Genomic DNA, 25,928 nt, shown 5'->3' with positions numbered 1-25,928 from the left:
CAAATTCTTAAACTGCAAGTGTCTGGGAAAAGACGGCCTGCACTTGAATAGATTAGGCTCTGTGAACCTTAGTAAAATGTTCATAGACGTGTGTAAAGTCCTAAGAAGCAAGGGAAACTAATTCATTGTGATAGGGGTGACAAAGAAAAAATTCAAACTGAAAATAAAAAGTTTAGGTACCAAACAAAGGATGCACGCGAAATAACTAAAAGAAAAAATGATCTATTGATGCACTTGAATATAAATGGCTTAGGGGCAGAACTACCAAATCGTAAATTCTCAAAAATCGACGAACTAAAAATTCTGCTTTCAGAATCCGTAAATATTAAAATAATCTGCCTAAATGAACACTGGTTAACAGAAGATAGTATAAAAGTACTAAATAGTATTAATAATTATAAGGTAGCTGCTAGCTTTTGTAGAATAAGCAAATCTCGTGGAGGCTCCTGCATTCTTGTCAATTCTTCCATAAGTTATACAGTAAGAGATAGTTTTAATTATGTAAATGAAGAGAGCGTGTTTGAAAGTTGCTCTGTAGAGCTGAGTGATCTGAATACATTGGTTATAGCAATCTACAGAATTCCTGGATGTGCGGTAACAAAAGTGTTTTTAACCAAATTCGAATGCCTCCTGGAAAAAATCCAGAAAGAAAGTAAGAAAAAAGTTGTTATAGCAGCAGACTTCAACTTAAATGTCTTAGCTGAAAGCAATGATTCCACAAAATTTCGTGACTTAATTCAGAAATCTGGTTTCAAGCTAAATTTTTCTGAAGGCACTAGGGAAAACAGCAGATCAGTGACCTGCATTGATAATATTATTACTAACTACATATTTGACAGTGGAAATAAGCACAAATACTGCTTAGACTTGGGTATTTCAGATCACTCAGCTCTGTTTATTGAGCTCCCAAAAGCAAATAACCTAAAGTCTCCAGAAGTGTGTATAAAAAGGGATCTCAGTAAAAGTAAAATGGATTTATTCCGCAGTAAATTAAGTATAATAAGCTGGCCCGTAGACTACAATAGTTCAAGCTCGATTAACTATGACAAATTCTTAAATTGTTTCTTAGAGGTATTTAATGAATCATTTCCTCGTAGATATAAGCAAAAGAAGGTTAATGGTAAACTCAAATGGATTACAACAGGAATAAAGATCTCTAGTGCCAGAAAGAGAGAGCTCCACAATGAGTTAAAATCAAACAGAAATCCAGATTTTGTCATTTATGTCAAACAGTATAAAGCTGTATTTAGGAAAGTTGTAGCGGCAGCTAAAAAAATGGCAAATAATAAATTCATACGAGAACACAGAAATAAGACAAAAGCAGTGTGGTCAGTTGTTCAGTCTGAACTAGGAGCCAAAGTAAAAATTCATGAGATTTTGAAAATTAGACATGAAAATGAAATTGTAGTAAACCCTGTTCAGATGTCAAGTTGTTTCAATGAATTCTTCCTAAACGTAGTAAGATCGGATGTGGATATGACATTCTATCAGGGCATCACAAATTTGGAAAACAGCCAGAACACATCTTTTAAACAATTTGAAAAAATAACCCAAAGGGATGTGGAAAAGGAAATATTGTCTCTAAAAAACAAAACCTCACATGGGTGGGATGAAATAACAACATCTGTAATCAAGTATGTGTATGATATTATTTCCCAACCACTGTCAACTATTATAAATCAATCGTATGAACAGGATGCTTTCCAGAGGTATTGAAATATGGTGAGATCAAACCTCTATTCAAGAAAGGATCGACAGAAGATATGGGGAATTACCGCCCTATCTCTCTCTTCCGGTCTTCTCTAAAGTGTTTGAAAAGATTGCAGCAAAACAAATTAATAACTTTCTTGCTGTAAATGATATAATTTTTAAAAACCAGTTCGGATTCCAACAGGGTAAAAGCACTGCGAATGCTATAAATGACTTTATCCAAAAAATATGCTCCACGTTAGATAAAGGTAGAAAGGTCACAGGTATTTTCTGTGATCTGACTAAAGCTTTTGATTCAGTGAACCATGCATTACTCCTCCACAAATTACAGATGTATGGAATCAGAGACACTGCTTTAAAATGGTTTAGCTCTTACCTGTCAGGTAGGAAACGAAGAGTAATTTTAACTTCAAATGGAACCAATTATTCATCAGACTGGAAAACAGTTCCCCAAGGAGTCCCACAAGGTTCGATATTGGGTCCCTATCTGTTTCTTTTTTACGTAAATGACCTACCACTTGCTATTGACGTTCATTCAGTCTTATTTGCTGATGATACATCAGTTCTAATTGAAAATGAGGTATCTGAAAATATTCCAGAAAAAGCCAAAAACACTTTAGAAAAACTTGAATCTTGGTTCTATCAAAATGGACTAAAACTAAATGTAACTAAAACCAAAATGATGCAATTTGAAGCTAAATCAGTAGAAAGGAGTGAAATAAAGATAACTTGCAATGATCAGGATATCACAGAAGCAAACCACGTGAAGTTCTTAGGCCTAAATCTTGACAAAAATTTAAATTGGAAGGTACACATAGATTACTTAGCAAATCAACTGAACAACTTAGCATTTGCAATGTGTATTTTGTCAGGTGCCACAAACATAGATACCAGAAAGATAGTTTATCACTGCTACTTTGAGTCAGTTATTCGTTATGGCATAATCTTCTGGGGAAATTCAGCTAATGTCACTAGGCTCCTAGTATTACAAAAGAAAGTAATTAGAAACATGTGTGTTGCAAAAAAACGGGAATCCTGTCGACCACTGTTAAAAAATTTGAAAGTACTATCTATCCCCTCACTTTACATATATGAGATGGTGGTGTTCCTATATAGAAATCAACATACACTAGACAATTTCCGTTTTGACCACAACTACAGCACTCGCCACAGAGATAACTTCAAACTTCCAACACATCGTTTAAAACTTTATGCCCAAACGCCAGAGTATATGGGGTTAAAAATTTTCAATAAAATAAAAGGCAGTAATATATTTAAAATGGAGATTGGTTCACTGAAAAGATTGCTCTTTACTCTCCTGGTGGAAAAGTGTTATTATTCTGTCGATGAATTCATTGAGGACAGCTTCACAATCTGAACACAGGGATTGTAATACATTTATTATTTTATGTACATGTGTAGCTGTAACTTAGAAATGTAAAATATAATGTAAACTTTTGTAGTTCTCTTAAAAAAGTGAAAAAAGTTTCTTTTGTAAACCTTGACACGTCTCCTGTACATCAAATCAAATGATTTGAAAATTGTATGTAATGAGATGAATAAACCACATAACATAACATAACATAACAATGGCAAGAAGTGGTGGCAGCACTAACTGCAAGATGAGGGGAGTGGAGGGGAGGGAAGAAGCAGTAAGAATGAGGGAGAGGGGAAGCAGCGCAAGGAATTCATTTGATGTATTTTAAATCTGTCTTGTGACTCCCAGAAAAATGTGTATTTTTGTCACCAAATGTGCTTCGTTTTATTGAAGTAAAATAACATCATTGGTCTTAATGTGCCCAGCCAGTAATGGTGCATGACATCTCAGTAAACAAACCATTTCATATACTGAGACAAAAATGAGAGTTTTCCAGTGTTTTTTACAAATTTCCCTGGCACGTTTGAAATTCTCTGATTTCCAGAACTTGTGGCAACCCTGATAGTTACTACTCGTCATATAGCAAAGATGCTGAGTCGCAGATAGGCACAACAAAAAGACTGTCACACAATAAGCTTTCTGCGAACAAGGCCTTTGTCAAATTGATTGATGTGATACAACGAATCACGATAATGTATAATTGGAATTATAAGTATCAAACAGATGGGATTAAAGTATGAACAAATGAACCACACAAGGTGACTGGAAACAGTTCTCCATGTCGACTCAATTTCTACTCCAGCATGTCAGGATCTTCCTCAGGGAGCTAATCTGCATGCTGACTTTGTTTCTGCTGTTGCTGCTCAAATTTATCAGGCACTGAATCATACACATCATGGAACTGTTGAAATAAGGGAGAAGTAAAAGAAATCCATGAAAAACATATACATCTTTATACATATACATATAATAGAGGGAAACATTCCACGTGGGAAAAATATATCTAAAAACAGAGATGATGTGACTTACCGAACGAAAGTGCTGGCAGGTCGATAGACACACAAACAAACACAAACATACACACAAAATTCAAGCTTTCGCAACAAACGGTTGCTTCATCAGGAAAGAGGGAAGGAGAGGGAAAGACGAAAGGATGTGGGTTTTAAGGGAGAGGGTAAGGAGTCATTCCAGTCCTGGGAGCGGAAAGCCTTACCTTAGGGGGAAAAAAGGACAGGTATACACTCACACACAAACACCCATCCATCCGCACATACACAGGAATGGTTTAATACTAACAATCAAGTATATCAGTCAGTTTTTTATGTCTGGAGATGGCAAGTCTCTGGTGTCACTTCATGATGATAATGTGATGATGATGATGATGATGACGATCAACCTTTCACTACAGAGTGTGAAGCACAATTGGTGGTTCCACTTAGTGGCTACTAAGCCTGGACACTGCAGATGAGTGGTGGCGGTAGATACCCACAGTGCCACAGAAATTGGAACAATTGTTTTGGACTGTGTCCATATCCCCAGGTCAGTGTTTAAAAAGCACAGCACTCCGTCTTCAGGCCACAAATGGCCTATCGGGACCATCCGACCACCGTGTCATCCTCAGGTGAGGATGCGGATAGGAGGGGCGTGTGGTCAGCACACCGCACTCCCGGTCGTTATGATGGTTTTCTTTGACCGGAGCTGCTACTATTCGGTCGAGTAGCTCCTCAATTGGCATCACGAGGCTGAGTGCACCCCGAAAAATGGCAACACCGCATGGCGGCTGGATGGTCACCCATCGAAGCGCCGGCCACGCCCGACAGTGCTTAACTTCGGTGATCTCACGGGAACCGGTGCATCCACTGCGGGAAGGCCGTTGCCAGGTCAGTGTTTACCACTTTACAAAAGAAACACTTTGGTGGATGGGCAGTAACATGTAAGATCTGGTGTTGCCATTTTTAAAGTACGACAAGTCCTTCATGTCCAATTTTTTTTTTTTTTTTTTTTTTTTTTTTTTTTTTTTTTTTTTTTTTTGTGTGTGTGTGTCAGATGATGGGATCTTGTCTCCTGAACTGCATTTCTAAGGCTATGTTTCTAATATTAGTGGTTGTATGCTAATGTATTTATAATGATTATCTTAACAACCACTGCCCCAATCCTTAAGATGGGCAATATTAAAAAGCTGAAATATTTCAGATGAAGTTTTGTACTTACAAGGAATTTATTTGAAGTGGGAATTAGAACAGTGGAGACTCCTAACACTTCAAGGCGTAGATGTTAAAGCAAAAAACGTATCAAAATGCTCCCAGACGACTCTGAAATGTCGTACAAGATACACATAAACTGTAGCAAAATGCTCCCCAAACTGCAGCCTCCATCACCAACAGCACCACTGTCAGCACTCTTTTCACCACATGAGCATTCCATACTTAACAGTGCTAGTTGGCAGTCCATGAGTTCCACCTCTGCACTGCATTTTGTATGAGGGTGGTCAAGCTGGAGCTTACCCATTTCTTCTCTTAAGAATTCTCCAAAGGAATCTGAACCTGGCATATGCTCACTCCAGATGCATACTGCTTGGTATTTTCACTACAGTCAATAATTCCAGTGATGATGTATAGGATTTCTAGTCCTATTTATGTGCCCAGATTTATTTACATTTTGGTCACCCCCTCTCTCCAGTTCACTACCAGCTTATTCTAGACAATTTCATTGCCTACAAAGACCGTATGTCCAAGTACCTCACAAGCCACTGTATGGCGCATGGCAGAGGGTGCATCATACCAGTATTATCAATTACATTTGCATCCCATGCTCATGCACTAATTGAGTAAAATATGATTGTGTATACACCCACATCTTACATACTAAAATCCAGTAACACTGTTACAGCTGGAGAGGTGAATGTTGCAGTTGTTTGTGCTGAAATCTGATATAACTGATATCATCATTATCTGACAATTTTACTTTCATGTCAGAAAATCATGATTTTTAACAAATTAATACTACACTGTACTCTCAGTCTGATGACAGTCATACAACAACACATTCAACATTGGAGAGAGTAACGCCACATAAATTGGTGCACTATATGATGCTAGTGGCGTAGACATTGGAAATAGTAGGAACTCAAAGTATGGAATCAATTTGTGTCTCCTGCTCCAATGTATTATGGAGCTTTTTGGAAATGATTTTATGTGCTCCTCCAATATATGCTTGATAGCATGTAGTTCTTGATGCTAGTGTGGCTGGTGGATAGAAACTTCCTGGCAGTGTTAGATGACATCTCTACAATGGAAAACAGGTATAATTTGATGAATCATTTAAAAATACAGAGCCAGCTGATATATTAGATCACATTTTATTGTAAGAATGATTGTTGGAGTTTAACATTTTGTTTACATCGACATTAGATTTCCATCACACTGAGGAATACCTACAGTAAAAATTGGAGTTAGTTTTTGAGTTGCTATGGTTCAGCTGGTTAAGGATCCTACAGTTAGTTTGGAGTCTCATGCAATCTGAATTCACCATGGGACCTACTATTTAAATTTATGGAATCTACTACTACTACTACTACTCCTACAACACATTTTTCAGTACTATACCAACTAAGCCAAAGTCACCCACACATCATTATGAGCTATTATAACCCATTTTCCTGTACAAGAAACCTTACAATTTATGGTATCCAAAATGAGAGGGGCAATGTGCAGTTTTTGATGTGTGTGGTGTTAAAGAATTTGATACTGCTTCTGCTAAGCATCAAACCTTAGAAAGACACCATGTATACTCTGCAAACCTGCATACAACACATTGCAGAGAATATCTTATGTGACTGCTAATTGATCCCTTTTTCTATTCCACTTGCATATGGAGCAGTTTGGGAGAAAGGGGGGGGCAGAGAGAGAGAGAGAGAGAGAGAGAGAGAGAGAGAGAGAGAGAGAGAGAGAGGGGGGAGGAATGAATATGTACCACTGTCAAATAACTAAGTGTTCAAGGGTGGTGATCTTGTGCAATGCCTATTCTGTAGCATTGAAAGATTCAATTTAAGGTGGACATATCTTAAACAGAATGAGATTTTCACTCTGCAGCGGAGTGTGCGCTGATATGAAACTTCCTGGCAGATTAAAACTGTGTGCCCGACCGAGACTTGAACTCGGGACCTTTGCCTTTCGCGGGCAAGTGCTCTACCAACTGAGCTACAGAAGCACGACTCACGCCTGGTACTCACAGCTTTACTTCTGCCAGTATCTCGTCTCCTACATTCCAAACTTTACAGAAGCTCTCCTGCGAACCTTGCAGAACTAGCACTCCTGAAAGAAAGGATATTGCGGAGACATGGCTTAGCCAGAGCCTGGGGATGTTTCCAGAATGAGATTTTCACTCTGCAGTGGAGTGTGCGCTGATATGAAACTTCCTGGCAGATTAAAACTGTGTGCCCGACTGAGACTCGAACTTGGGACCTTTGCCTTTCGCGGGCAAGTGCTCTACCAACTGAGCTACCGAAGCACGACTCACGCCCGGTACTCACAGCTTTACTTCTGCCAGTATCTCGTCTCCTACATTCCAAACTTTACAGAAGCTCTCCTGCAAACCGTGCAGAACTAGCACTCCTGAAAGAAAGGATATTGCAGAGACATGGCTTAGCCAGATGAGATACTGGCAGAAGTAAAGCTGTGAGTACTGGGCGTGAGTCGTGCTTCGGTAGCTCAGCTGGTAGAGCACTTGCCCGCGAAAGGCAAAGGTCCCGAGTTCGAGTCTTGGTCGGGCACACAGTTTTAATCTACCAGGAAGTTTCATATCAGCGCACACTCCACTGCAGAGTGAAAATCTCATTCTGGAAACATCCCCATGCTGGGGCTGCTTGTGTCTGTATATGTGTGGATGGATATGTGTGTGTGTGTGTGAGTGTATACTCGTCCTTTTTTCCCCCTAAGGTAAGTCTTTCTGCTCCCGCGATTGGAATGACTCCTTACCCTCTCCCTTAAAACCCACTTCCTTTCGTCTTTCCCTCTCCTTCCCTCTTTCCTGACGAGGCAACAGTTTGTTGCGAAAGCTTGAATTTTGTGTGTATGTATGTGTCTGTTTGTGTTTCTATCAACCTGCCAGCGCTTTCGTATGGTAAGTCACATCATCTTTGTTTTTAAATATATTTTTCCCGCGTGGAATGTGTCCCTCTATTATATATGTTTAAGTTAATGTGACAAATAAAATTACATCAGTGAATATGTCTGGTTCAAAATGGTTCAAATGGCTCTGAGCACTATGGGACTCAACTGCTTAGGACATTAGTCCCCTAGAACTTAGAACTAGTTAAACCTAACTAACCTAAGGACATCACAAACATCCATGCCCGAGGCAGGATTCGAACCGGCGACCGTAGCGGTCTTGCGGTTCCAGACTGCAGCGCCTTTAACCGCACGGCCACTTCGGCCGGCTGAATATGTCTGTCAAGCACATAAGAAATTATGCTATAAAAACACTTATTATTTGTATATTGTATTAAACATAAGATAGATTCATATGAATTCAGCACAGATAAAAATTTTGTAAAGATATTATATAGTTGCTAAAATGTACCCTGAGAAATCCTATATCACAAATGTGATCATTGGGATGATAATAAATAAATAAATAAATAAAAGAAACCTCCAAGGCCTGATGGGATCTGGGGATCTTATCAGATTCTATATAGAAATTTTGACTGAGTTATCCCCTCATTAACAGGTAATATTCTGTAGAGCCCTCAAACAAAAATCTGTGCTGAGTAGTTGAAAGTAAGCACAAATCTCAACTGTCTACGACAAGAATTGCACAAGACTTCCACAAAACAACTGCAAAAAATCTTTGATGTTTTGCTGTTGTAGAATCTCGGAAATATTCCAAGTCCAAATTTAATGAAGTACAACAATCTCCGCCATGCCAACCAGTACAGTTTTCGAAAACATCTACTGTACAACACCTGACTCATGCTTTAGTCATGTGACATCCTGTAAGCCACGGATTTAGGTAGTTTTACATGTTTTTCACCCATGATAATCTAAATTTAAGTGGGCAGCTGTGTTGTCACATCTAAACAAATTTATGTACAGTCTTGAATTACAGTAACAGAAACTTATGTTAATGTATTCAGTGTAGAGTTAAATGGTTAGAGCAGAAGAGACATAGTCATGTTGTGAAATTTTCATTTAACTGTCAGCCATCCATATTTTTCTGTGTACTTGTAGCTTTCCGCTGGTTATTCTTTCCAGGTTTAAAATAGAGACCATGTCACAGGTATGATCATTTGAGTGATGATGTATGTGAAAATGGCAGAGAGCGTCATAAGACATCAAATATAACCCACTCCTTCAACCATTTCTTGGGTATATACACCTCACATAATTATTGTGGTATCAAAATTAAAGCAAGTCAGCCACATAAGAGGCGTAATAATAGTCCTTCTCCTTGAGTACCATGCTAATATTAGATTTCTGAAAGATTCATGCAAAAGAAACAATTGTGAAATGTTATTTACACCATAAAATTTGAGTTTTTTTGTTGATTTTCCCCGTCAGACATCAAAGAAGCCCTGGGACTACAAAATGCATCAAAATACATGCAAGGAAAAGGAAATGGTTTGAAATGTTAGGAAAAGTAGGTGTAGGACTGATTTCATACTGCAAGAAATGCTGTACTTTATTCGGAAAAGTGATTAACAAATCAAAAATCAATTCTTTATGGGCATTAATTAAACCAGATAATCAGTTGAGCAGTGTCAGAACATTGTTATTAAGGAAAGCAACCAGATACTAAATGATAGCCAGGTAACAATGCGTTTAATAAACTCTTCCTTGAAGTAGCTCAGAAGATTTGCATAGACGGTTCAAGGGAGAAAGCAATAAAATACACGCATTATATATGTAAGCAAATTACAATTACTCCATGCTCTGCCAAATAAATTCAGAATGTAATTAATTCCATCAAAACAAAAAATTCTCATGGAGTTAGAAATTTAGTAAAGTACTAAAATCTTGTTCTTCACATACATGGAATGTTTTTAGTCATACCTGAAACACTTGGCTATCATTACCACAGAGGACATTTCCAGACAGACTGAAACATGCAATTGTCAATCCCCTTTACAAGAAATATAGTGGAACAGTCTCACTGCTTATCTTCTTCTTAAAGGTACTGGCTAAAGTCATATACGAAATTATCATCAAATGCCCCTCCACCCTCTAAAAAACCCTCTCCATAGAGCATTCTAGTTTTTAATTCACAAATCCAATTAGTCAATATTTGAATGACTAGATATTGAGAACTGGTATCTTCCTGTGAGTTATCAAAAGAATTTATTGCTTGGTTCACAATATTGTAAAGGCTGAGGTTGAGGCCTCTATTGTTACCAGGTTGTCTGAGTGAGGAGTACAGTAGTGAGGGCCAGATGGTTTATAGGTGCTGGTACAAGGCCATTAGCAAAACATTGATGTATTGACATTAAGTATTACAATCCAAACATAATGTTAGCAGCTGTATGAGAGTCAGTGGATACTGCATGCAGCTCTGGGCATGTGCTCATAAGTGCAACCTCAGCAACACTTGAGGTCACTGCCCGTGTCATACTGCTTTCTTAACCCATAATATCGTGCAAAGAAGGTGGTCACTTGATAGAAGACTGTTGTACCAAAGCACTTTGATTGACGGCAAATGGGTGTGCTCAGGTAAATACCAACAACTGTGCACCAGCTGTAGGTGGAGATATAGGATTGCAATGTGGTCCCAACATTAGAGGTAGTGGCACTTCTCTTGGGGATAAGCTGGTTTGGGTCCTAGTGGTGGCTAAAATTTTCCAGGCAAGTTTTTGGTAATGCAAGAGTGACATTCAGCTCTGCAATGACTTTTGCAGCTCTCCTCTTATGTTTCATGGAAATCCTCTTCAATGACTGTCTGTCATCATAAAAATGTGCAATTTCTTCTACATTGTGACACAGCAGATTATCTCTTTCTACTTTCACTGATACAGTGTAAATTTTTGATATGATGCCTCTTGAAACACCAAATACTTCAACTATCTTGGTTATGGAAGCACCCATCATAAGAGCACCAAAAATTTGCCCATGCTTGATTTCATTCATTCATTTATTCATAAGTTCTGTAAATCCCCTCAAGAAGGAGAATCTTCAGGGATAAGTCAAGATATAATATGAGACAAAGACATCATCACTGTATTAACAACAAATTATCACTCCACTGCTTAATGCTATTGAGGCTTGCGCCATCTGAATTTAACCAAGTACATTAGTAAGAAAGTGCTACTTTGAAAAAAATTGATGCTGTCTCTTTTTATTATACAGATGCTGTTTATCTGCTATTACTGCAGTAATGTAATATTTACTTGGTTACCCCAACATTTTTCAAACGAAATGCTTTTACATCTATAAATACTGAGTTAATTTGAAGCACATTATTACTTGTTATACAACTTTGACACAGACTGCTGTTTGCCACATCGCTATCAGTAATTTAAGTGCCATAATCTAAATATCCAGATAATTTGTAGAATGAGTTGCTAATGAAATATTGTTGTATCAAACAGTGTAATGACTTACCTCTGCATCTCTCCAAGCGGCTTCAAAATTTACTTAGCAGAGTTGGGTTTGTCTAGATGTCAGCTAAAAAGAATATTTTGTAGCTAATACATGGAGAGTTTTGTACTTCAATTGGAACTTGAGCATGATAGGAAGAGTTTCCAGAGGTAGAGATGAAGTTTAGTTTAATACAAAGACCCTCAGAAGTTTCAATGGATAATCATCTTGATGTTGAAGCTCTGTTGTCTGTGTTCGCTTTAACAATACCATATGTTTTTGAGTGGGGTCCACCTTTAGTAAAACACAATTCTGTTTATTGTCCCAGACATGTTTCACTGCAGTTGCAGCATCATCAGAGGTTTTTTTTTTGTTATTATGGCTTCTTACCACATGGTGTGGTTTTCCTGCTGTATTACATTTTTACAGTGACTATTTTTCTTTACAGTTTGTCACCTGCAAGGTTTCTTTTTTCGTTATCTTCTTCATTGTCAAGTTCTATGTATTGAGTTGTCACTGTCACTGTCACTGTCACCTTGCAGGTGACAAACTGCGAAAAATATGGAAATGAGCGTTTGGCGTCATTTGCTGGGAGGCCTCTTGCAGGGCAGGTCCGGCCACCTTGGTGCAGGTCTTATTACATTCGATGCCACATTGGGCGACCTGTGCACTGCATGGGGATGAAATGATGATGAAGACAACACAACACCCGGTACCTGACCAGAGAAAATCCCCGACCCAGCCAGGAATCGGACACTGGCCCATAGGTTGGCAATCCGTCGTGCTGACAACTCAGTTATTGGTGTGGACACAAACTGTAAAGAAAATAGTCACTGCAAAAATGTAATACAGCAGGAAAACCACACCATGTGGTAAGAAGCCATAATAATAAAAATCCCACTGATGATGCTGCAACTGCAGTGAAACATGTCTGGGACAAAAAACAAAGTTGTGTTTTGCTAAGGGCGGACCACACTCAAAAACATATGATATAGTTTCAATGGAGTTCATTTACCATTTAGTCAAGGCGCATCTGAGAACAGCTAAGTGTTAATGCAGAGCTTTGGCGGCTGACCTGTTGCTCCAACTTCCATGACATAAGGTCTGTGTCACATTGACAAATAAAATGTTATAAATACTTTCTCAGTGTACCCTCAACTTATTTCACTTTTCATGCTGTATAATCTTAAAAAGAGAATCCAGTTCTTGGCAAGATTTCCAGGACAACAACTAGACATCAAGCTAAGTATTATTCATCATTGGGTTACACCACCCTCATAGACTGTTTCGTTTTACTGAGAACATTATGTTGCAACATGAACAGAATATTTAAGTGCCATCCAAAAGCAAATAGAACTGTAACAAAGACCATTAATATCTACTTCTGGTATTAAAAAGTAAATATTGTTTGTCTAAAATTGCATAATTTGCATCTTTGTGTGCTTAAGACAAACTGTTTGCTGTGAATTGTGTATATGCCTGTTCAACTAACATTTGAGCTGTGTGAAGCCAGGATTGAGTTTGGATCCTTGATTAGTATGTTTGAGTTGTCAGCAAACATTACAGTTTTTCAGTTGCCCTTTGAAGTCATTGGAAGATAACTTATGTAGAATAAAAACCAATCTCTGTGGCATGTTCTCCCATTCTGAAGTTATTTGCATGCTAAATACAGAGTCTGTTAGTAAGATCCTCTGATTTCTGTTGTGGTGATAATACTTCATCCATGCAAGAGGGATGCCATTAATCACCATAACACTTTACTTTGCACAGAAGCTTTGTAGACATTTTTGATCTACACTCAAAGGCTTTGGCAAGATAACAGAATATATCAACAGGATAATTTTTCTTGTTTAGCTCCATCAGTACTTCATCTGTGGGGTCTTGTATTGTCTTCTGTGTCCAGAACCCCACGCCACCCTTATTTTTAGCCATCAATCTTCTGGCTGGTTTGATGCAGCCTGCCATAAATTCCTCTCTTTTGCCAACCTCTTCATCTCAGAGCAGCACTTGCAACCAATGTCCTCAATTATTTGCGGGATGTAACAGATGTCCTTTCATCTGCTCCTTCTTCTTGTCAGTGTTTTCCACATATTTCTTTCCTTGCCAATTCTCTGGAGAACCTCCCCATTCCTTACTTTATCAGCCCACCTAATTTTCAGTAGTCTTCTGTAACACCACATCTCAAATGCTTTGATTCCCTTCTGTTCCAGTTTCCCCACAGTTCAGTTTTCAGTACCATGCAATGCTGTGCTCCAAACATAAATTCTCAGAAATTTCTTCCTCAAATTAAGGCCAATGTTTGGCACTAGTAGACATATCTTGACCAGGAATGTCCTTCTTGTCAGTGCTAGTCTGCCTTTTCCCTCCTTGCTCCGACTGTCATGGCTTATTTTGCTGCCTAGGTAAAAGAATTCCTCAACTTTGTAATCATCAATCCTAATGCTGAGTTTCTCACTGTTCTTATTTCTCCTACTTCTCATTAGTTTCACCTTTCTTCAATTTACTCTCCTATCCATATTCTGTACTCATTAGATTGCTCATCCATTTGGCTAATTCTGTAATTCTAATTCACTTTACTGAGGATAGAAATGTCATTAGCGAATCTTATCATTGATATCCTTTCACCATCCATTGTAATTCCACTCTTGAACCTTCCTTTTATTTCAGTCATTGTTTTTTTGATGCATAGAATGAACAGTAGAGGCGAAAGACTACATCCCTGTCTTAAACTTTTTTTAATCGAAGCATTTCATTCTGTGTCTCCCACTCTTATTGCTCCCTCTTGGTTCTTGTACATATTGTATATAACCCATCTTTCCCTATAACTTATCCCTGTTTCTGTCAGAATTTCACACATCTTGCATTTGACATTGCTGAATGCTTTTTCCGGATTGACAAACCCTATGAATGTGTCTTGATTTTTCTGGTCTTCTTCCATTATCAACTGCAACATCAGAATGGCCTCTCTGGAGCCTTTATTCCTAAAATCAAACTGATTGTCATCTAACACACCCTCAACTTTTTTTCCATTCATATTATTCTTGTCAGCAACTTGGATGCAAAAGCTTTTAAGGTGCTTGTGAGATCATCATGAGACCTGTTGGCTGTTGCAATCTCTGGAATTGTGTGGAAGATATTTTCCAAATGTGAGATGGTATATCACCAGACTCGTACATTCTACACACCACCATGAATACCTAATACTTTTGTTGCTACATCTCACAATGTTCTTAGAAAATCTGATGGAATGTTATCAATCCCTTCTGCCTTAGTCAATTACAAATATTACAAAGCTCTTAAGTTCTGATTCTAATACTGGATTCTTAATCTCTTCTATATTGACTTCTTTTTCTTCTATCACCTCATCAGACAAGTTTTCCATCTTATATAGGCCTTCAATGTACTCTTTCCACATACCCACTATCTTCACTGCATTAACACTGGAATTCTCATTGCACTCTTATCACCATAGCTTTTAATTTTACCAGAGGTTGTACTGGCTTCTCTATATGCCAAATCTGTCCTTTAAACAATAATTTCTTTTTCTGTTTCTGCTCAGTTTTCATGCAGCCATTTTACCTTAGCTTCCCTGCACTTTCTATTTATTTCATTCTTATGTAACTTGTATTTCTGTATTTCCCTGAATATTATTTTACTTCCTTCTTTCATCAATCAAATGAAGTATTTCTTGTGTTGTCCATGATTTCTTTGTTGTTATCTTCTTTGTACCTACGTTTTATCTTTCTAACTTCTGTGATTGCCCTTCTTAGAGACATCCATTCCTTTTCAACTGAGCTGCCTACTGAGCTATTGCTTAACATAGTATCTATATCCCCAGAGAACTTCAAGCATATCTCCTCATTCCTTAGTACTCCAATGTCCCACTTCTTTGTGCACTGATTTTTCCTGACTAGTCTCTTAAACTACAGCCTGCTCTTCATCATTATTAAATTGTGATCTGAGTCTATATCTGCTCCTAGGCATGCCTAACAGTCCAGTATCTGATTTCAGAATCTCTGCCTTTCCATGATGTAATCTAACTGAAATCCTCCTATAGCTCCTGGCCTTTCCCAAATATATCCACTCCTCTTGTGATCCTTGAACAGAGTATTCACTATTACTTGCTGAAATTTATTGCAGGGCTCAGTATTTCTCCTCTCATTCCTAGTACCAAACGCTTATCCTCCCATAACCCTGACTTCTACTCCTTCACCTACAACTGCATCCCAGCACTCCATAACTATTAGATTTTAATTTCCCCCTCTGTACTGAATTGCTCATTCAGTATCCTGATAACTTTCTCTTATCTCTTCATCTATGACTTGTGATGGAGGCATGTATACCTGAACTATTGTTGTTGGAGTTAATTTGGTTCTGATTCTGACGAGAAAAACATCACCACTGAACTGTTCACAGTAACTCCCTCTCTGCCCTACTTTCCTGTTATAATGAATCCTACTCCCATTGTACCATTTTCTACTTCTATAGATATTACTCTATACTCATCTGACCAGAAATCCTTGGCTTTTTTCCATTTCACTTCACTGACCCCCAGTGTATCTAGACTAAGCCTTAACATTTCCCTTTTCAAATTTCCTACCTTCCCTCTCAACTTCAAACTTCTGACATTCCACACCGTGACATGTAGGATGTTACCCTTTCATTGGTTATTCAATCTTTTTCTCATTGTTACCTCCCCTTGGCAGCCCCTCCTGGAGATGTGAATGGGAGACTAGTATGGACTCTTTTGCCAATGGAGATCATCATGACATTTTTTTCAATTATAAGCCACATATCCTGTGGATATAAATTATGTACCTTTAATGAAGTGGTTTCCATTGCCTTATGCATCCTCATGCTGTTGATCATTGGTGATTCTTCCACTTTTAGGTGCAGTTTCCCATCCCAAGGACAAAAGGACAAGAGAGTGCCATGAACCTCTGTCCACTCCTCCGCCCTCTTTGACAAGGCCGTTGGCAGAGTGAGGGTGACTTCTTATGCTGGTAGTCTTCAGCTGTCATTGCTGATGAATTTTATTCACAATTTAAGTGATGGCAGGGTTTGAACCCTGGACCAAAGAAGTTTTGATTAGTAATCAAAGATGCTAGTCCTAGACAACAGGCATATCTTCAGAACCCTTTACAAAATCCCAACAGAGATGGTCAATAAATTCTGATCAGTTGAGTCAGTACTCTGTCACAGGTCACTTTCTCAAATTATTCTGAAAGAACTGGAAGAAATGATGTAGGTCTGTAATCAGAAATAGTTTGCTTATCATTACTTTTGTAGATGGGTGTTACTGCAGCATACAAAGTATTTAAGTCATTCAGGAAATATGTTCTGAGTCATGGATTCATTACAAAGATAGGTTATGGGTAATCCTATCACAACAGTACAAGTTTTTAATATCCTACAAGGAACACCATCATTGTAAGGGGTCGGCCATCCAGCATCTGCATTTATGTTTAAGCAAGTATTTCTTATAGTATTTCCATATTTTTGCCCAACCTCTTTAGATGTTGAACATACTAGGTATAAACATGCATGCATTTTTTTCCTCGTAGATCTCTTCATTTGTGAGATCATTTATAACTTTTTTTTGTAGAGATCTCTACAAAAGCCAAACTGAAAAGCAGGTAGCAGTTTATATTATCAGAAATAACTTAGTATTCTACTACAGGCTACTATCTCAGATAGATTTCCTTCTTCCCAAAATTTGAGAACAAATTTGTGAACATAGGTGTTCAGTATCTGGTTTATTCAGCGTTAATCATTTACAGCAGAATAGGTTTATACATTCAATATAAAGGGTAATTATAATGAAAGTTAAACTTTCAAACCGCTGTAGAAATAATGCCACTTGCCAGAATGACGTAAAATTGCAACAGAATATTATAGGAGAAGGGGGAAAACGTGTGGCAGGAGAAAAATAAATAGTTACAAAATGTAACAGGCATAATCCGTATCACTTCAGGCAGGAGGGTTACCTTCATAGCCTTGGATGTTATTGAATTTAGCATACGTTAAAATTCAGAAGTAAGTAAGAAACATGTACTTTTTTGTTTTCTCCAAAGAAAATTCCTGCCCTGAGATACAGGCCTCCAAAGATGACACTGCGAACACCGTTTTGAAGATGAGAATTTCAAAATTTTTTCAAAAATGTTGTATCTCTGTAACAGTTCTAAATATTTTGTTAGAGTTTTTTTATTTGGAAGATAATTGCTTTATGATTACAATGGTATCCTACATTTGGACATATCTGTCAAAGTTCTTTTACTGTCACCTTTTGAATTTTTTTATAATTTACAGAAAATTTTTTTTTCAGAGAAATTAGATTTTTTCTGTTGATTATTACCATGTAGTACTATATTCTCTGTAAAGGAGAGCTTCCACTTTTAAGTTGGATAGGTTTTACTTTAAAAAGTAATTTTTTTAACTTTCAAGGGTAATTTATGTCTTCATTGAAGTTGTTTCTTACTAATTTCTTTGTTACAATGTTTACTTCTATTGCCTTTGTTGCAGTTATTTCTTTTCACTTTCATTGTTGCAGATATTTCTTACACTTTGTTATAGTTTCTTGTCAGTTTTGTTGTTGTTAATGTTCATTGCAGTTTTCTGTATTGCAGTTGTTCAGTGCTAATTTGTTTACTGAAGAGGTTGCAATGTGTTTTGTTAAAAGGACTGTGTGAAATGTCTCCTGACTGGGGCCACAAAAGAGTGAAGTGTGCCGACTATTTGGATATTCATAAAATAGTGATATATAAGACAAACAAAAAAACAGACTTTGTTCAGGGAGGGAATAAGTGTTCTCATTTGAAGACTCTGTTTCAAAGTGAAGATGTTTCCAGTGACAACTTTTTGTGTTCTAAATGTTTTGACAGAATAAGAACAATGATAGCATCTGAACAAGGTGAGGCCTCCCATTGTGCAGAAGATGCACATTTTGCATCAGTAGAAGAAGAATTAAATGCCCTGAATCAGTCAACTGTAGAGGTAGGTGTTAATCCTATTAAGAAACTGTGGTCAGTGAAGTCGAGTCATACGCTCTATGTATCAAGAAAGCACAGAGAAATTACTAAAGCTATGGATGAATACACTACAGAAAAACTGACCACACTCTTCAAAGTAGAAATTCCATCTTCAGAAGAAAATGAACCAAGGCACTATTGCACCTCTTGCCAGTAATTTTTCACAAATATCAATTCAGCTGTTGAATATTGTGCATCCTACAGTGAAAAGATGCAAGTTTTAACTGTTATTCCAGAGAAATTTTCAGAGATAAGAATTTTGAACCACATTCTCTCAGTATCAAAGGACATGGTAGACAAACCAAGAAATGTGAGGTCTGTAAAAGGAGTCTCTGGAAGACCAGATCCCTATTATGGTTATCGTGTAGAAGCAGCTCAAGTTCAAATAGTGCAGGGTCATTCCACGTCAAGTCATTCAGGCCATGAAACCCATTATATAGTTGTGAACTGAGATTTTGTTTACTGCTTTTGTATCTAATATCATGAAATTTTGACAATTTTTATTGCTTTCTATACATTTTGTTGGTAGCAATTTCTGGAATGCATTACTTCAAAGCAAACTGCAAAAATTTGAAAATTGACTGCAGTTTTTAAATAAAATATGGTATGCTGACAGTTCCCTGAATATGCTTTCAGACATGTAGTTTCTGAAAACATATTAGAACTTTCCAATTAAATTTTTGTAAATTAATTTTATTTAATTTTATTGTTAAATTAGAAAAAATATTTTGGACAATTGCCCCCCTCTGGAAAATACTGAAAAAATTTGAGAGTGATCTACAAATGATAAAGTAAAGTTTCATCACACAAAAAAAATCAGTTTTGAGAAATGAATGGCACTGGGATATATATATGATATGGTTATAATAAAGGGAAACATTCCACATAGGAAAAATATATCTAAAAACAAAGATGATGTGACTTACCAAATGAAAGTGCTGGCAGGTCGACAGACACACAAACAAACACAAACATACACGCAAAATTCAAGCTTTCGCAACAAACTGTTGCCTCATCAGGAAAGAGGGAAGGAGAGGGAAAGACGAAAGGATGTGGGTTTTAAGGGAGAGGGTAAGGAGTCATTCGAATCCCGGGAGCGGAAAGACTTACCTTAGGGGGAAAAAAGGGGTGGTATACACTCGCATACACACACATATCCATCCGCACATACACAGACACATACAAGACACAGCACAAGAATATTGTTTGTATGTTTGTGTTTGTTTGTGTGTATATCAACCTGCCAGTGCTTTCGTTTGGTAAGTCACATCTTCTTTGTTTTGGCTTGTCTCTGTGTATGTGTGGATGGATATGTGTGTGTATGCGAGTGTATACCACCCCTTTTTTCCCCCTAAGGTAAGTCTTTCTGCTCCCGGCATTGGAATGACTCCTTACCCTCTCCCTTAAAACCCACATCCTTTCATCTTTCCCTCTCCTTCCCTCTTTCCTGATGAGGCAACAGTTTGTTGCGAAAGCTTGAATTTCATGTGTATGTTTGTGTTTGTTTGTGTGTCTATCGACCTGCCAGCACTTTCGTTCGGTAAGTCACATCATCTGTGATTTTATATATATATATATACAGGGTGTTTCAAAAATGACCGGTATATTTGAAACGGCAATAAAAACTAAACGAGCAGCGATAGAAATATACCGTTTGTTGCAATATGCTTGGGACAACAGTACGTTTTCAGGCAGACAAACTTTCGAAATTACAGTAGTTACAATTTTCAACAACAGATGGCACTGCGGTCTGGGAAACTCTATAGTACGATATTTTCCACATATCCACCATGCGTAGCAATAATATGGCGTAGTCTCTGAATGAAATTACCCGAAACCTTTGACAACGTGTCTGGCGGAATGGCTTCACATGCAGATGAGATGTACTGCTTCAGCTGTTCAATTGTTTCTGGATTCTGGCGGTACACCTGGTCTTTCAAGTGTCCCCACAGAAAGAAGTCACAGGGGTTCATGTCTGGGGAATAGGGAGGCCAATCCACGCCGCCTCCTGTATGTTTCGGATAGCCCAAAGGAATCACACGATCATCGAAATATTCATTCAGGAAATTAAAGACGTCGGTCATGCGATGTGGCCGGGCACCATCTTGCATAAACCACGAGGTGTTCGCAGTGTCGTCTAAGGCAGTTTGTACCGCCACAAATTCACGAAGAATGTCCAGATAGCGTGATGCAGTAATCGTTTCGGATCTGAAAAATGGGCCAATGATTCCTTTGGAAGAAATGGCGGCCCAGACCAGTACTTTTTGAGGATGCAAGGACGATGGGACTGCCACATGGGGCTTTTCGGCTCCCCATATGCGCCAGTTCTGTTTATTGATGAAGCCGTCCAGGTAAAAATAAGCTTCATCAGTAAACCAAATGCTGCCCACATGCATATCGCCATCATCAATCCTGTGCACTATATTGTTAGCGAATGTCTCTCGTGCAGCAATGGTAGCTGCGCTGAGGGGTTGCCGCGTTTGAATTTTGTATGGATAGAGGTGTAAACTCTGGCGCATGAGACGATACGTGGACGTTGGCGTCATTTGGACCGCAGCTGGAACCACAATCTGGGCTGGAACAACAGTCTGGAACCACAACACCCTAAATCAGTAGTTAACCTTTCCTCCAAACCTCTCTCCCAATCCGAAACCTCCATCCTATCCAAAGGCCTCACCTTCAGCCCCACTCCCAGATTCAACCAAACAGCCCTTGTCAAAGATTTACTGTCCTACACTCGTACTCTCTGCTGGAAATGTCACTTTGCCACGAAGAAAAATGATCCTAATCCTACGCCTAATGATCCAACTCCCCAAGACACTATCCAAATTGAACCCTGCCTGGAACAGTTCCATCCTCCGTCACAGCGGGACCCACCTCCTCTTCCTCAAAATCACCCTCTCCAAACCTTCCAGGAATTTCTGACTTCCAGCCTTGCCTCTCAATCCTTCTTAAAAAACCTTAATCCTACTCCAAACATCACCACTGCTGAAGCCCAGGCTATCCATGATCTGAGGGCTGACCGGTCCATCGTCATTCTTCCGGCGGACAACGGTTCCACGACCGTGGTACTTGATAGTCGGGAGTATGTGGCTGAGGGACTGCGTCAGCTCTCAGACAACACCACATACAAAGTTTGCCAAGGTAATTCCATTCCTGATGTCCAGGCGGAGCTTCAAGGAATCCTCAGAACCTTAGGCCCCCTACAAAACCTTTCACCTGACTCCATCAACCTCCTGACCCCACCGACACCCCGCACCCCTACCTTTTATCTTCTTCCTAAAATTCACAAACCCAATCATCCCAGCCGCCCCATTGTAGCTGGTTACCAAGCCCCCACAGAACGTATCTCTGCCTACGTAGATCAACACCTTCAACCCATTACATGCAGTCTCCCATCCTTCATCAAAGACACCAACCACTTTCTCGAACGCCTGGAATCCTTACCCAATCCGTTACCCCCGGAAACCATCCTTGTAACCATTGATGCCACTTCCTTATACACAAATATCCCGCACGTCCAGGGCCTCGCTGCGATAGGGCACTTCCTTTCACGCTGATCACCTGCCACCCTACCTAAAACCTCTTTCCTCATTACCTTAGCCAGCTTCATCCTGACCCACAACTTCTTCACTTTTGAAGGCCAGACATAGCAACAATTAAAGGGAACAGCCATGGGTACCAGGATGGCCCCCTCGTATGCCAACCTATTCATGGGTCATTTAGAGGAAGCCTTCTTGGTTACCCAAGCCTGCCAACCCAAAGTTTGGTACAGATTTATTGATGACATCTTGATGATCTGGACTCACAGTGAAGAAGAACTCCAGATTTTCCTCTCCAACCTCAACTCCTTTGGTTCCATCGGATTCACCTGGTCCTACTGCAAATCCCATACCACTTTCCTTGATGTTGACCTCCACCTGTCCAATGGCCAGCCTCACACGTCCGTCCACATCAAATCCACCAACAAGCAACAGTACCTGCATTATGACAGCTGCCACCCATTCCACATCAAACGGTCCCTTCCCTACAGCCTAGGTCTTCGTGGCAAACGAATCTGCTCCAGTTCGGAATCCCTGAACCATTACACCAACAACCTGACAACAGCTTTCGCATCCCGCAACTACCCTTCTGACCTGGTACAGAAGCAAATAACCAGAGCCACTTCCTCATCCCTTCAAACCAAGAATCCCCCACAGAAGAACCACAAAAGTGCCCCACTTGTGACAGGATACTTTCCGGGACTGGACCAGACTCTGAATGTGGCTCTCCAGCAGGGATACAACTTCCTCAAATCCTGCCCTGAAATGGGATCCATCCTTCATGAAATCCTCCACACTCCACCAAGAGTGTCTTTCCGCCATCCACCTAACCTTCGTAACCTCTTAGTTCATCCCTATGAAATCCCCAAACCACCTTCCGTACCCTCTGGCTCCTATCCTTGTAACCGCCCCCGATGTAAAACCTGTCCCATGCACCCTCCTACCACCACCTACACCAGTCCTGTAACCTGGAAGGTGTACATGATCAAAGGCAGAGCCACGTGTGAAAGTACCCACGTGATTTACCAACTGACCTGCCTACACTGTGATGCATTCTATGTGGGAATGACCAGCAACAAACTGTCCATTCGCATGAATGGACACAGGCAGACAGTGTTTGTTGGTAATGAGGATCACCCTGTGGCTAAACATGCCTTGGTGCACGGCCAGCACATCTTGGCACAGTGTTACACCATCCGTGTTATCTGGATACTTCCCACCAACACCAACCTATCCGAACTCCGGAGATGGGAACTTGCTCTTCAATATATCTTCTCTTCCCGTTACCCACCAGGCCTCAATCTCCGCTAATTTTAAGTTGCCGCCACTCACACCTCACCTGTCATTCAACATCATCTTTGCCTCTGCACTTCCGCCTTGACTGACATCTCTGCCCAAACTCTTTGTCTTTAAATATGTCTGCTTGTGTCTGTATATGTGTGGATGGATATGTGTGTGTGTGCGAGTTCATACCCGTCCTTTTTTCCCCCTAAGGTAAGTCTTTCCACTCCTGGGATTGGAAGGACTCCTTATCCTCTCCCTTAAAACCCACATCCTTTCGTCTTTCCCTCTCCTTCCCTCTTTCCTGATGAGGCAACAGTTTGTTGTGAAAGCTAGAATTTTGTGTGTATGTTTGTGTGTCTATCGACGTGCCAGCGCTTTCGTTTGGTAAGTCACATCATCTTTGTTTTTAGATATATTTTTCCCATGTGGAATGTTTCCCTCTATTAAAAAATATATATTATAGTGCATTGTGGCATTAGCAGTGTAAGTGCATCTGAGAAATCATGCACAATACTAAAATCCGTATCACAGTTCAGCCATTTTGCTCCAATCTTGGTTGGTGATATTGGTACAATAAGATGGACATATCGTGTTCCAGGAATTGTTTCTGCACTTCTGAAGTGCTGAGAAAGATAATGTCTGACTTGTACCATTTCATCTTTTGAAACAAAGGGAACTTAAATGGCTTGCAGGTTCTCATGACAGAATTCAAATACCTGTGAAGCTGTAAGTATTTGATCTTTATAAACTCTTTTCAAACTTGTTTTCATGACAAGTCATTTAACAATGCCACCAATACCATCACAGGGAGATTTGCCATGGCTGGTAACAAAAAAAAAAGGACCAGCTGCACTTTATGTTGAAGTTGTGTTCATGGTAGCAAATATTTCTGAAATTCTTACAATTTTTATATTGTGCAGCACAGCCATCAGTGAATTATTTAACATATGCAAGATGAATTTCTGGAAATTCCCACTTTAAGAAATTCAGTAGTGTCTTCTGAGACTGTTACACCAAGTCAACATCATGTTCTAGATCATCAGAAACAATACAAATGATTTTTTGCATGCAACTGTTTTTTTTAAATGTATATGGACAGTGTGAAGAGTGCAGCTGCCATTGTTCCAATGGTACCCCTGTACTTTGTCTTGAACAACAAAATTGAGATTTTCACTGAAATCCATTAAAATTAACACTGATCTTTCATCAAGTGTTTCCTTCTTCATTTTCAGATAATCAGATTGTGACTGAGAAATAAAAGATTGTGGAGCAAGTTTTTCAATTTTCTTAATTTTTGTATCACAAAATTCTGACAGAGAAGTGATTTGAACATGTAAAGGCATTCTATCAGTTGATACCCGTCGACTGTACTGAACCATCTCATCAGGATCATAGTCTTCTATTTTATTTTCTAAGTGGGTTTGAAGCAATGATCTGGTGGGGCATTTTTCACACAGACGAAGTATACAGTATCAGTTATTTATTTCACATGTTATTATTTCAATAGAAATGGAATTTAAAGGCAATTTAATGTTTTGGTGGTAATGACACACACATGCAGAATGTGTTCCTGATGATCCTGCAAGTATACACTATTTTGGCCAAAGAGAATCAAATTTTGAGAATCCTACTTTGTCTTCGGGACACTTTCTTTTTATAGAGAAAATACAGTTCAAATAAATTACTTAAAACTAGACGTTTTTGTTCATAGTTACTTTTGGTGGTGCTCACTTTGTCTTTTTCCCAGGCATTACTGTTGTGTTTTTGCCATCCAAATAAAAACTCTTTACTTTTTGCACTGTATCATGTGGTTTGTCTTTCCTCTTTTCTGCTCAGCTATTGATGAAATATCCTTCTCCATTAAAAAAGCTGTTGCTTGTTGCACCAAATATTCAGAAACCTGAAATTTGGAGCTGACTTTCTGTCTAGACCAAGTTGGCGGCACAAGGGTAAGTAACTGAATTTTTCACAATCATTTGCATATTCAATTTTCTGTTTGATTTTGTTCATGGGTTCATCATGATGTTTTGCCTTTTCTTCCAGTTCTGTTAAATCACTGTCAGGGATAGCGCTTGCATCAGCAGCCAGCTCAACTTGTTATGTATGTGAAATTTTAGTTTTCAGAGCCCCAGCTGCTAAATCCAATTTTCGTTAGGCTGCTGCATACCAACTATGCCAAGCAACTGAGTGCAGCTTTGCAGGAGATGCTCCTAAGCTAGTTAAGCTAGTATTGAGCACAGATTTTTCAGTAGTCTGCACCTTCACGTTACTGTCATTTATATAGTCTGGTGATGAAGTCGTTCATTCTATCCTATTGTTTCACATTATTATTGTAACATTAGAGGACTTACTTTTGTTTTGGAATAAATAGTTAAAACTGCAACAAACTGAATTTTTAACCAATAATTGACTCTGGATA

Source organism: Schistocerca americana, chromosome 5 (genome assembly GCF_021461395.2).
Source record: "Schistocerca americana isolate TAMUIC-IGC-003095 chromosome 5, iqSchAmer2.1, whole genome shotgun sequence".
NCBI classification, from domain to species: Eukaryota; Metazoa; Arthropoda; class Insecta; order Orthoptera; family Acrididae; genus Schistocerca; species Schistocerca americana.
Note: the sequence above shows the minus strand (reverse complement) of the source record.